Source organism: Nelumbo lutea, chromosome 3, assembly GCF_056320005.1.
Source record: "Nelumbo lutea isolate HS-2025 chromosome 3, American lotus-T2T, whole genome shotgun sequence".
NCBI classification, from domain to species: Eukaryota; Viridiplantae; Streptophyta; class Magnoliopsida; order Proteales; family Nelumbonaceae; genus Nelumbo; species Nelumbo lutea.
The window spans coordinates 45,863,271-45,875,324 of NC_142686.1; the positions used below are offsets into that span (position 1 = coordinate 45,863,271).

General features: G+C 34.2%; 2 non-coding genes across 2 annotated transcripts; one reads left to right on the forward strand and one right to left on the reverse strand.

Moving 5' to 3' along the window:
- The first annotated feature begins 463 nt into the window (after positions 1–463).
- On the forward strand, positions 464–546 carry LOC148864691 (small nucleolar RNA snoR27). The gene has a single exon (XR_016111758.1). It is a non-coding gene; the product is annotated as a small nucleolar RNA snoR27 (small nucleolar RNA).
- Positions 547–4,446: 3,900 nt separating this feature from the next.
- Positions 4,447–4,517, reverse strand: TRNAG-GCC (transfer RNA glycine (anticodon GCC)). Its single transcript has one exon. It is a non-coding gene; the product is annotated as a tRNA-Gly (tRNA).
- Positions 4,518–12,054: the final 7,537 nt, after the last annotated feature.

Genomic DNA, 12,054 nt, shown 5'->3' on the forward strand with positions numbered 1-12,054 from the left:
AAATTTGTCAATTTAATTTCCCAACTTTTGTATAAATTCTATACTACTATTAAAATAGGTAATGAGGTATAGATTCTAGAATTTTTTTACTAAAATATCTTTATCGTTGAACCCAGTCTCCCTTTATTATAAGGGTAAATTTCTTAAAGTACCCCCTAAGTTTTAGGAAATTGACAAACTCTATCCCTATTGTTTACATATTGTCTTAAAGTACTCTTAAGTTTTTTGACAATTGACTAAATCCCCTTTGCCACTAACGTTTGTTAATAGAAAGATGAAAAAGATTATTTTACCCACCATTATTCTTTAAATTTTCAAAATAAAACATTTGAATAACACCTCACTGGTCTTCTTTAGATGTCAAGCGACAAGCCATTAATAGAGAGAGTTGTTAGCTTCAGTTCTTCACTTTGCTTTGATTTATATTATTTGTTCCCTTTTTGTTTTTACCCTCTACCTCTTTCTTGGATCTATGATGTCAATGTATTACTGCGTTATCTTCCTGCAATTGCCTTGAAAAAACCATTATCTATATTGAGATCCGAATCAAATCTTTGTATGTCAACTTTGGTTTCTAAATTTTTGTTTATTATCTTGTACATAACTTGAAAAAAGCTTTTCCCCTCAAGCTGAGCTCGTTTTTGATGTTACAACGGCGGAAAGTTTTCTATCAAAACAAATTTCCGCTGATGTGATGTTCAAACAAAGGGAATCGTAGGGTTCCGCTTTTTGATCATGGAAATCGATGTGAGTAGAGGTAGTGAGGGCTTTGTTGCAGACAGGGCAGTAGTATTGGAATTGGAGACAAGTGGAAATGGGCCAGGTCTAAAGTTTCAACATACCGAATCTTTACCTCATAAGATGATCACGATGATGGTACACCCGCATAACATACCAAATCTTTACCTCATAAGATGATCGCGACAATTGTGTACCCACACCATCATAGTTGCCCATTCCCTTCTCCCCTGACTGAGAGCAAGAGCGGTAAAGGTTGTGGGGTGGGGTTAGTGGTCATGGCCCCACCTTCTATAGCAAAAGCAACAACAGGGTCAGATCTATGAACAATATATATGATGTTGTTGTTGCTGGTGGTGGTGGTATTGTTGCTTTAGTGGCAAGGACTCTATAGCCTATTAGCCTTTTAATTCCATTGCTTTCAAATGCCCAGGTTGCTTGGTTTCAAGCCTGCAAACTATTTAAATCTGTAGAACTCGTTGACGCATGGAATCTCTCCTCACTCCCTACTAGTGTTGGTTTCCCTTGTTATTCATTAGTTATTACTACTATTTCGATTAGGTTATGCTTTTGGGAGATGATTCTGTGCCACCACTCTAGCTCATGTGCTTGCTTCCTCTATTTCCAACAAAACAGAACGGTAGGGTTTCTTCTAAACTTCTTATGCCTCCTTTTTCTCTCTAGATAACTACTACACTCATTGGCTAGAAATTCAGAAACATCTAGGCCCTATTCACTTTTTGGTAAGTTATTTATCTAGGTAAATGCAGTTACCTGGATAAGTTTTTCCTAGAAAATACTTATTCGGGTAAGTGCATTTATCCATGTTCTTTTATTTCTCATGTAAATAAGGCAATGACAATTTTAGCCATAAAAATCCATTATTAAAAGGGGTATTTTTGTCCCATTCAAGTGTTGGCAACTTTCCCCCTAGGTGGGAAAGTTATTTACGCATGGGTAAGTGATACCAAGAAAATAAAATTTCTCTAGTCCCCACATAAATTTGAAAAAAGAACATGGGGTTCTTGGTCAATGAGAACCAAAATCCCATTGACCAACTTTCCCCCCTCTCAAAATCCGAAAAAAGAATGCACCCCTAGAGTTAGTTGCCCCTCGGACAAGGACACAACTAATCAAAGAGAACATTATAGCTTGGGTTTTGGCTATAATCTTCATCTTGTTGTTTCTTGAATAGAGTATACCATAGTATATTAGATTCTATATAATAGTTTTTAGAAAATGAAGTAAAAATATCCAATTTATGTATCAATATCCTTGTGCTATAATATTGTTTTCTAGAGCTTCCTTATGTTTTTGTATAACAGCGTTGCTGATATGTACTTGAGCTTCCTTAGATTTCTATTTTCGAATATTGTTTCTATGGGCATCCCTTAGTAGGTAGGCTTGGGATGTTATTGGTGGTGCCATTAGAGTGCATGTTAAACCATCACCTACGATGGAGAAGGCAATGAGTACAATATCATAGATGCTTTGTTGGGTTTTATTTTGAAATTTCATAAAACTTAGGGGTACATTAAGACAATATGTAAATAGTAGATGTAGAGTTGGTCAATTTCCAAAAACTTAGGGGTAGTTTTAGAAATTTTCCCAATATATAATTTCAACCACTAATACTAAATTCATTCCATTCCCTCTTTTTAAGTCCTATATTTAAGGCATTAACTCTTATCGCCTTCCACTAATTCCTATATTTATTGTATATTAAACAAATGAGCTTTATGCATTTTTCTTAACTAAAATACCCCTACTTTTGAATTTGGCCTTTCTCTAATTGTGAGGAAAGAAAATGTAATTCAAACTATTACTTTTCACTTCATTCAATTCCTTCTCATTAAGGTGTTACCCATTCTCCTTCATTAAATCATTTATTTGAAGTATTTTTGTTTCTCACCAGTAAATTCTACTAACTAAATTTATAACCAATAATTTTAATAATATATACAAAATCTATGTGTTCAAACTTCAATCCCAACATGAAAACCAAATCGTTTTTTGTATATAGTTCAACTATCTAGTTCAAATGGATCAACCAATGGTCTCATAGTTAAATAATAATGATGTAATAAATAAAAGCATAGAATTGCAAAAATAGGTACATCTCTAAATTATATATTTATCATGCATGTTAAACAAAAATACATATGATAAATAAGAAATTTTTTTTTTTTTTGTGATGAAAATGAAATACAAAATTTACAACTAACCAAAAAAATAACAAAATCATCTTCCTATTCAAGTAGTAAGCCAAAGGTTCTATCTTTAGGTTTAATTGGTCAACCCAAATTATCATAATTAAATAACAATTAAAAAAAATAGAGACAAAAATTATTAAAAATACAAAAAATATAAAAAACATTTGGGTAAATCTCTAATATTATGTATTATTTCATCGTATTGAACAAAAATAAGTTTGATAAATATGACTTATTTTTATCGAAAATGAAAATAGAATAGAAATTAAACTAGCTCAAAAAGAAAATTATATATATTTCCATCTAATTGGTGGTTTGTAACACATACAAGTGCAAATTGGGTGTGCTCAATCTGATCCTGGACTAACCTAGCACAACTTGCACCCTAACAATCCAATTGTCTAAGTCATTTGTCCTATCAAAGATCCAAAACCCATTGGGTTCGACTATGATATGGAAAAGATATGATATCAGAAAAACAACTTACCAATAATCTGATAAAAAATGTTGTAGCAAATGAGGTGTTATTTATCAAAAGGGAAAATCTATGATACGAAAAAGATATGATATGGAAAGAGTTTTGACCAATCAAAACCCACCCATGAATTTTGATAAATAGCACCTTATTCCCTATCACGTTTATAATTCCAGTTTATTGGTCAGTTATTTTTTGGATATCATATTTTTTCCATATTATAGTCGAACCCAAACCCATTACACAGTCAAAGAACATGAAGTATCATGTGGTAAAGGACTCGAAATGACTACATCATAATGAAAGCATTGTAGTTGACTTAGAGGGTGTTTGGTACAGTGTCATTACCTCAATGTTGCCTTTTGGGTTGATCAATACAAATTTAAGAGACATGTTGCCATATCATATATAGAAGGATATTTTGATTATAAAAAACACGCCTATGCATAAAAACATCAAATTTGGTGTTTTAGGTAGAAATAACAATTTGTATTGACCAATTCAAAATGTTTTCAAAACATTTCAGCTAAAAAAATATTTCTCATACAAATTTGGATGATCAACCCAAAATATAACAACAACACAACACTGTATCGAACACCTCCTTAGTAGTGGTTCCTTATCTGTTGAAGTTGCTGAACTTAATGACTTATTACATACTTTTGTCTCTTGGTAAGTCATTATGAGGTTGGGAGCTCTTAATAGCCATGTTAGGATGATTAATTATTATATTTCTAATAAATATCTAATTATACTATCTATTCTTCTAGTAAAGTTAAAGCAATAAGTTCAAACAGCTCCTTAGGATTCACTCCACCACAATTTGACTGTAGGTATATTGGCAATGACAAGCGTCAACAAGTAACCTAAAAACTCCACCATGTGAAAACTATACCTGCATAAATAATCAACCTCTTAGCAATAAAACAAAAGCTGCATAAACCCGGCCATATGAAGAAGACAAGAACTAAGGAACAGTTTTAAAAAAGAAGCTTCGCACCTTTGCAAACTACCATCTAATGCACCAGCCGGGAATCGAACCCGGGTCTGTACCGTGGCAGGGTACTATTCTACCACTAGACCACTGGTGCTTATTGCTCTCATAATTTTTCTTAGGAACTTAAAGATGATTACAATAGTTTCCACTATAAAATCTATTTATATAGAAAGAAAATGTTTCATGAGTTAAAAAATAAAAAAGGCATTCATATTCGGAAAATATATATAATTAAAGAAAAGAAAAGGAAGAATTAATGAGCATAACAGGTATTGTTTGAAAGTTGAAACGTTTAATGAATATTGATCATTTACAATTAATCATGGATGTCAAGTGGGTTGGCTGAAGTCGTAATTAAACGAGTTAGGCTTTAGTGAGGGCAAAGCCCATTCGGGCAGCTTTTACTGCCTTGCGATCAGAATATCTCTCTGTATGCATTATTGCAAAAGACTGTTAGAATGGTATATGTGGATACAAGTTTGTCTTGATAGAACTCGATTTTTAGACTTGGCAATCGGGTTGGGTGAGTCGGGTTCGGGTTGATTTCAGGTTGGATTGTCAAATGCTAGATCCTAACCTAAATTTTTGGGTTAGGGTTGACCCATGGGTCAATTCGGGTCATCCCAAAAAATAATTGAAATAAAAAAAAATTACATGAAAAATATCAAAATTAAAAGAATTAACCTTAAAATTCCAAATATAAAATAAAAACTTGAACCTTTAACAATTTAAAGAGTAAACAATAAAAAGTAAAGACTAAATAGAAAAAATTAAAGACTGCATACTTCTAACAATGCATTAATAATCTCAATTAGACTTGACAATCGGATTAGCGGGTTGACCCATGACCTAACCCAGTTTTTTCATGTTTGATCGGATCGGGTCATTTTCACATTCGGGTTGCTAAATATGAGACCCTAACCCTATTTTTTTGGGTTGGGTTGGATCGAGTTCACGGGGTGGGTCAACTTTTTGCCAAGTCTACCGATTTCTAATTAAACCCATAAGGACCTGACCTGTAGGATCTTGGGTTTTGGGTCGGATTTGAATTGAGGTCAACTCGTGCCAAAATGGTCAGTTGGCATTGTAGCATTGTTTTTTTGGCAAAAGCCCATAGGCTAGCTCATCCATTCAACAAATTTAGCAAATGACTGCACTGCAAGGTTACTTGTACGTGGATGATGGGAAACTGAAGCTCTGAAGTATCTTCCTACCGTTGGCAATTATAGTATGACATCGCCAAAGAACATTCAGATGGACGTCCAACAACAAATTAAGTAAACAATTTTCTGCGTTACCTCCCTCCCGCCAAAGTTAGAGTATATATAGAGATACCAAGTAGGGGTGAGCAAACGATTTATTCGGTTTAAAACTAGATAGAATAAACCGAATTTTTGGAAATCGAACTAATAAAAGTAGCAACCGAATTAAAATTGAATTTAGGTTAAACCGAAAAAATCGAACCGAAAAATTTTCGATTAAAATCAAAGTGAGATAAAGAGTGAATCTTTAACCAAAAATTATTTCATTCTTTACTCAGTACTGACAGAAAATTGCAGGGAATGAGGGAAGAAGAGAAAGAAAAAAAAAAGAAAACAATAAATACTTGAGATTTCACTTGCCGGTTGCCGTCGTCCACTTGTTGTCGCTTGTCGATGTGGGAGTTTGAGACTTGAGAATGTCAAAAACAATACAGAGGACAGAGGTCAGAGGGAATGGTCGAATGAGAGAAGAAGAAAAAGAAAAAGAATGGTGGAAGACTCGAAGTCAAATGAGACGCTTCAGTTCAGTTGCCGCCGACTTGCCGCTCGCCGTTGCCGGAGTTTGAGTTTACTTCGGAAAGAGGGAAGACGGTCAGACTCAGACGGTTGCCTACCTGGCTTCCTCCCCTTGAGACTCGACAATCGTCAATCGATATGGTTTTGGGTGTTGGCAGGCCTAAAAGGGTTATTAGAATAATTACTAATATACTCTTATAATTAACTGAGTCTCAAATTACCATACCGAAACCGAAAACCAAATATTAAATAACCGAAATTAAAAACCGAAAACAAAAATTCAGTTCGATTATTCGATTTAAGCCGAACTATGCTCACCCCTAATAACAGGGTGGATCGGGTTCGGTATCTTTATTTCCTCGGGGCTGGGTTTTGGATTTGAGGTAGAGAGAATCCGTAGCCATAACTAAAGAATTCAATCATTATTAGCACATCAATAAAATTGGGAGTTTTTTTTTTTTTGAGAAAATAAAATTGGGAGTTGATGGCATCATATATAGCAATCATCCCATTCGTTCAGATATCAAGGGTAATTAAAAATAATTGACAAGGCAATTCATAATTAAGTGAACCATGTTCTAATTTCTCTAAGGAATCATGCAAAGATGGGGCAGTTCTTGATGGAAAATTTAGAGAGAATTAATGGAGGCAAGAACATCACGAGAATAAATAGAAATTAAGAGTTTTGAAATGTGAATTACATCTATAATGCTAACTTCAAATAGAATATGTTGGGGAAGATATATTACAATAGCAGAAATTAATAAAAATACAACCTCAGGATAGCAAGAAAACATTCTCCAAAGTAACAATAAATATAATAGCAAACACCACCAAAAAAAAAAAAAGAACAGTAGAATTTTTACATGAAAAACCCAAAAATTGGGAAAAACCATGGGAGTTATGATTCTATAGAGTCTTCTACTAATTTAAAAATTCATGGGTATAACAATCCGCTCTACTTGAACTTAGAGGTTTAGAAACATCAAGGAAATAATCCTTAACTCACAAAAGAAAGGTGAATTTCAACAAAAATAACAAAATTCAAATCTCACTAAGTTATTGTAACCATGTAATTGAGAGAAGCATATGCAATAACACAAATTTGGGTAATGTTCCTTTTCCCTTGAACAACACTAGAAATTTCATAAAAAATGGACTACAAGACACATCTCATCTTGGCTTTGGGATGAAAATTGAAGTTTTTCTGTTCTCTTTCTCACGAACTTAAAAACCCATAAAATCATCTTTTCTCTCCTTTGACTCTTATATTCATTGGTATCGAATGAAAAATTAAAAGGTTGAACGCCTTTTTTTGGCTTCCATAACATGCCTCCTTTTTGGGGGCATGAAAAAGGTGGGGTGGGCCCCTCATATGGCTGGACCCACACTCAATAATTCTCCCCCTCCGGATCATATAGGGGTTTTAACAAGCTTATAACTTTCTTGAAAAATTCAAAATTGTCTCTAGGGAAGAACTTTGTTAACATATTTGCACCATTTTTATCAATATGAATTTTTCAATATTTAACAACTTCATATCCAATAAATCTCGAATCTAATAGTATATTACATCAATGTATTTGGATCTTGAATGGAAGGTTGGATTTTTGTAGAAATGAATAACACTTTGATTCTATGACACATATCTTTCTTACTTCATGCCTAATTCTTGTAAGAATTTATTTAACCATAGGATTTCCTTGCAAGTTTCAATAGCTACAATATATTCTGCCTCTATGGTGGATAATGCAACAACTTCCCATAGTAGACTTTTGAGTATCAACACTACTAACCATTTTTACATTTGTATACCCATATAACATGACTTTATCATTCTTAAAATATAAGATACTTGAGAAGTACCTCTGAAATACCTAAATATCCATTTTATTGAGAGAAACCAATTAGTTATACATGTATAATGTCTAGTCTTGTATACACTATAATATACATAGCTTCCAACTACTGACGTATAAAACACTTTTTTCATTTTAGTTTTATATTTCTCACTTATATGATACTATTTAGTGTTGAGCTTGAAATGACCTATAAGTGGAGTAGTAATTGGTTTTGCATTGCTCATGTTGAATTTCTTAAAGATTTTTTCAACGTATATTTCTTGAGATCACCATGCTTTCATTTTGTTTGTCTTGAGATATCTTCATACCAAGAATTTACTTAGCCTATTCCAAGTACTTCATTACGAAAGACTTGCTAAACTCCCTTTCCAATTTGTCAATCTTGTTAGAATTATAGCAAAAAAATTAACATATTATCAACATAAAACAAGAAAATAATAAATTCACCATCTAAAAATTTCTATACAAATACACAATGATTTGAAATGGTCCTATATAGCCATGGTCAACCATGAAGAAGTCAAATTTGTTGTATCCTTGCCTTGGTACTTGTTTCAACCCTTACAAGCTTTCCCTTAACCTGCACATTAAATGTTCCTTGTCTTCTTCTTCGAATTCCTTTGGTTTCTCCATATAAATTTTCCTCCAAATCACAATGGATGAAAACAATCTTCATATCAAGCTGTTTGACTTCTAAATTTAGACTTGCAGCTAGTCCAAGTACAACTCGAATAGAAGACATTTTCACAGCAAGAGAAAATATTTTTTCAAAATCGACATTGTTTTTTTGATTAAAACCCTTTACAACCAACATTTCCTTGTATTTTAGTTGTGAGCCACTCTCATCAAATTTTAATTTGTTAACCTACTTGTTTTTGAGTGTCCTTCCCTTTGGTAATTTCACCAAACCATAGGTGTGATTCTTATACAAGGATTTTAGTTCGTCCTGAATTATTTTCAACCACTCATCTTTCTTGTCATGTGACATAACCTCTTGATAAATTTCTGGCTTTTCCCCATCTATCAACATCACATATTCATGAGGAGGATACCTAGTGAGATGTTTCCTCCCTTTGGAAGATCTTTTAAGCTAAACTTATGGAAGTATGATTGGAGGTATCTATTCATTCTGTACTTGTTCTACATTTTCGTTAATAGGGATTTCATCATTAATTGCATCATCTTGTTTATTTGGCACAACTCCTCCATAATCATCATCAATTATGGGTGGAGAAATTGGATCCATGTTAATTGGCACATCAATAGAGGGTTTTGGTTTCTCATTTTTCTCCATATCTTCAATTGTTTGATCTTTAAGGAAAATAACATCTCTACTTTTAATAACTTTTTGTCCACAGGATCCCATAAGCTATACCCAAACTCTTCATTTCCATAACCTAAGAAGATGCACTGTTTAGCATTGTCATCAAGTTTGAATCTATTATCTCTAAGAATACAGACGGATGCCCCATAACCAAACTAGAATATCTCCATTCAAAGAAACTAAGGGAGAAAAGGTTGATGAGGTCAATTGCAATTTTTCATAACCTAACCCCAAAAGAATTTAGGTAACTTAACATAAGAGATCACACGTATAATTCTATTAGTGGTTATTTTATTCATTCTCGTTGCTACTCCATTGTGTTGAGGGGTTTTAAATACACTTTTTCTCAAGCCTGATACCATGGATTTTACAATAATCTTCAAAAGGACTCCTATATTCACCACTATTATCAGTTCAAATGCACTTTAATCTTTTCCGTATTTCTCTACCAACTTTGGCATGAAAATTCCAGAAAACATTCAATACTTGATTCTTGTATTTTAAAGCAAAGGTCCACACTTTTCTAGAATGGTTATCAATGAATGTCACAAAATATAATGCACCAACAAGTGATCTATCTTCATATAACAAACTTCAGTGTGACATTAGGTTAGTGGTTTAAACATTTGGGTCGAATGGATTGATATATGACATCATAAATAAATAATAAGTAATAAAATATTTATAAGATAAAAGTTAGATAAATATTAACAAAAAACCATCGACCACTTTTCAAGCATGTGACTTCTAGAAACAAGGGCAAAGCTTAAGGCTTTTTCAACAACTCAAAGAACTATGGTTTTGGAAGGAAGGAGCATTCCAAGCACTACAATTTCAAATATATCTTAAACAATAAGGCTAGAATATGCACTTGTCGGTTTTAATATACTCATTTTTCATGATGTTAATCCTTTTTTGGTTTTTTCAATGATCTTTAATTAATTATTGTATTTTGAGAAATACATTTTAAATTCTAAGCTTTTGGCTTACACCTACTATTTTATTGGGGTTTGGTGATTAGCAACCACACAAGGATGCAAATTACATAGCAATACTAGACAAAGTCTTTCTTCTCTTTAGATTAAACTTGTTGTAGTCAGAAGGGGTCTGCGCAATTCACTGGTTGCAGTCAAAAGCCAGTTTCAGGTGCAAACAATGTCTTTTGGGGCATGAATGGCCTTCAACCAAGTTTGAAAGCTTAATTCTCTAACACTATCATGGCTCAACCCCCTTTCCCTTCTTTTGCCCAATTTTAATTTGCTCTTATTTCCCTACTTTAAATCTTGTATAATTAAGAAATTAATTATAGTACACCAAAGTCGAAAGAGAAGCTAGCGTTTCAAAACATTCATGGTGCTCAACAACAAAGAAGTTGAAGTGAGCTGAACTTATTGGGATGTAGTGTTTTCAAACCAGTCTTAATTAATATTAAAGTAGCTAAAACTGGTGGTTTAGTGGATGCAAGGCTTTTCCAAGCTTCACCAGCAAACTTGTCCACCGTAACCACTACATCTTTGTAGGAAATAAACCTACAAGAAATTCTCCATCACTCGAGCTTGAAAGAGGTTTTGGGACAACTACGAATCTTCAAATTGTGAATTAAATCCTGCACTCTCTTAATTGGGCTTAAATCTTTTGAGTCGAGCCCAAATGGAACTCAAAGGGACCACCAACCCAACTTCAACTAAGAGCCCACCCTTGAGGGAAAGAGCCAAGGTCCACAACATCTAGGAAATTCGGGTTTTGTGGCGGGTCACAAATCACATGTTGGCCCAAGAATAAGCTTGACCACACAGCAGGTCCCCACTGCCTGCTTAGGATCTACTTGTGTGGTTGGTTCAAAATTTGAACAACCACCACCAGCTTCCTGATGGCGCCAAAACATCCACACCTGATAGTGACACCTCCACTCGGTTGAACATATAAGTATATAACAATAGGAGTTTTCCTCTATTACTAACCAATGAAACAACACCAGCCGTTTGATCCGATGATTCTCGACTAAAAGAAGCTTCCTACCTTTCTTTTGGCCCAGTTTGGCACGTTCTTTCTGTGCAGGCTATTGACTTTTTGGAAGCCTGATAGCTCACATTTTGGTCTTTTTCTGTTTGGTTGGGAAAAGATCTAGCTGCCAAAAGTCGCAGCCCCGAAAGGACGCGGGAAACCCATTTTGGGTTATTTTCAGGAAGCTCTAAATGAAGCTTTTCTCCGTTTTTCCAACTTATCTTCGCACGGAAAGATGCACAGACATACATGCCTTAACCAAGCGGTCTTCAAGATGTTAAGACCTTGATGCAAAAGCTCACATCATCTTTTGGCTATCAGAGATTCTAGAAGATCTTTCAAAAAAGCCTTAACTAAGCGGTTTTCTCTATCGCTTCCTCCCCTAGAAAGCAAAAACTACTTTTCTTGTACCCTTCGGAAATGATCCTCTACTTACCTCCTTTGTGCAAGCATCTTCTTGGTGCCACATTTGTTGGTCGACGCTTCTCTTGACATGATATCATAACCACTAGATCTTCAACCGCCTCTTGAACATGAAAATGAGCTCCCTCCACTACTAGCTCAATGGTTTTAGGGAAATCTGGTACAAAGCTCCCCCAAACTAGAAAATGAGCTAATTTAGTTTATGCCAAGAAAGGTTTGTTGGGTTGATTGCAATGAATC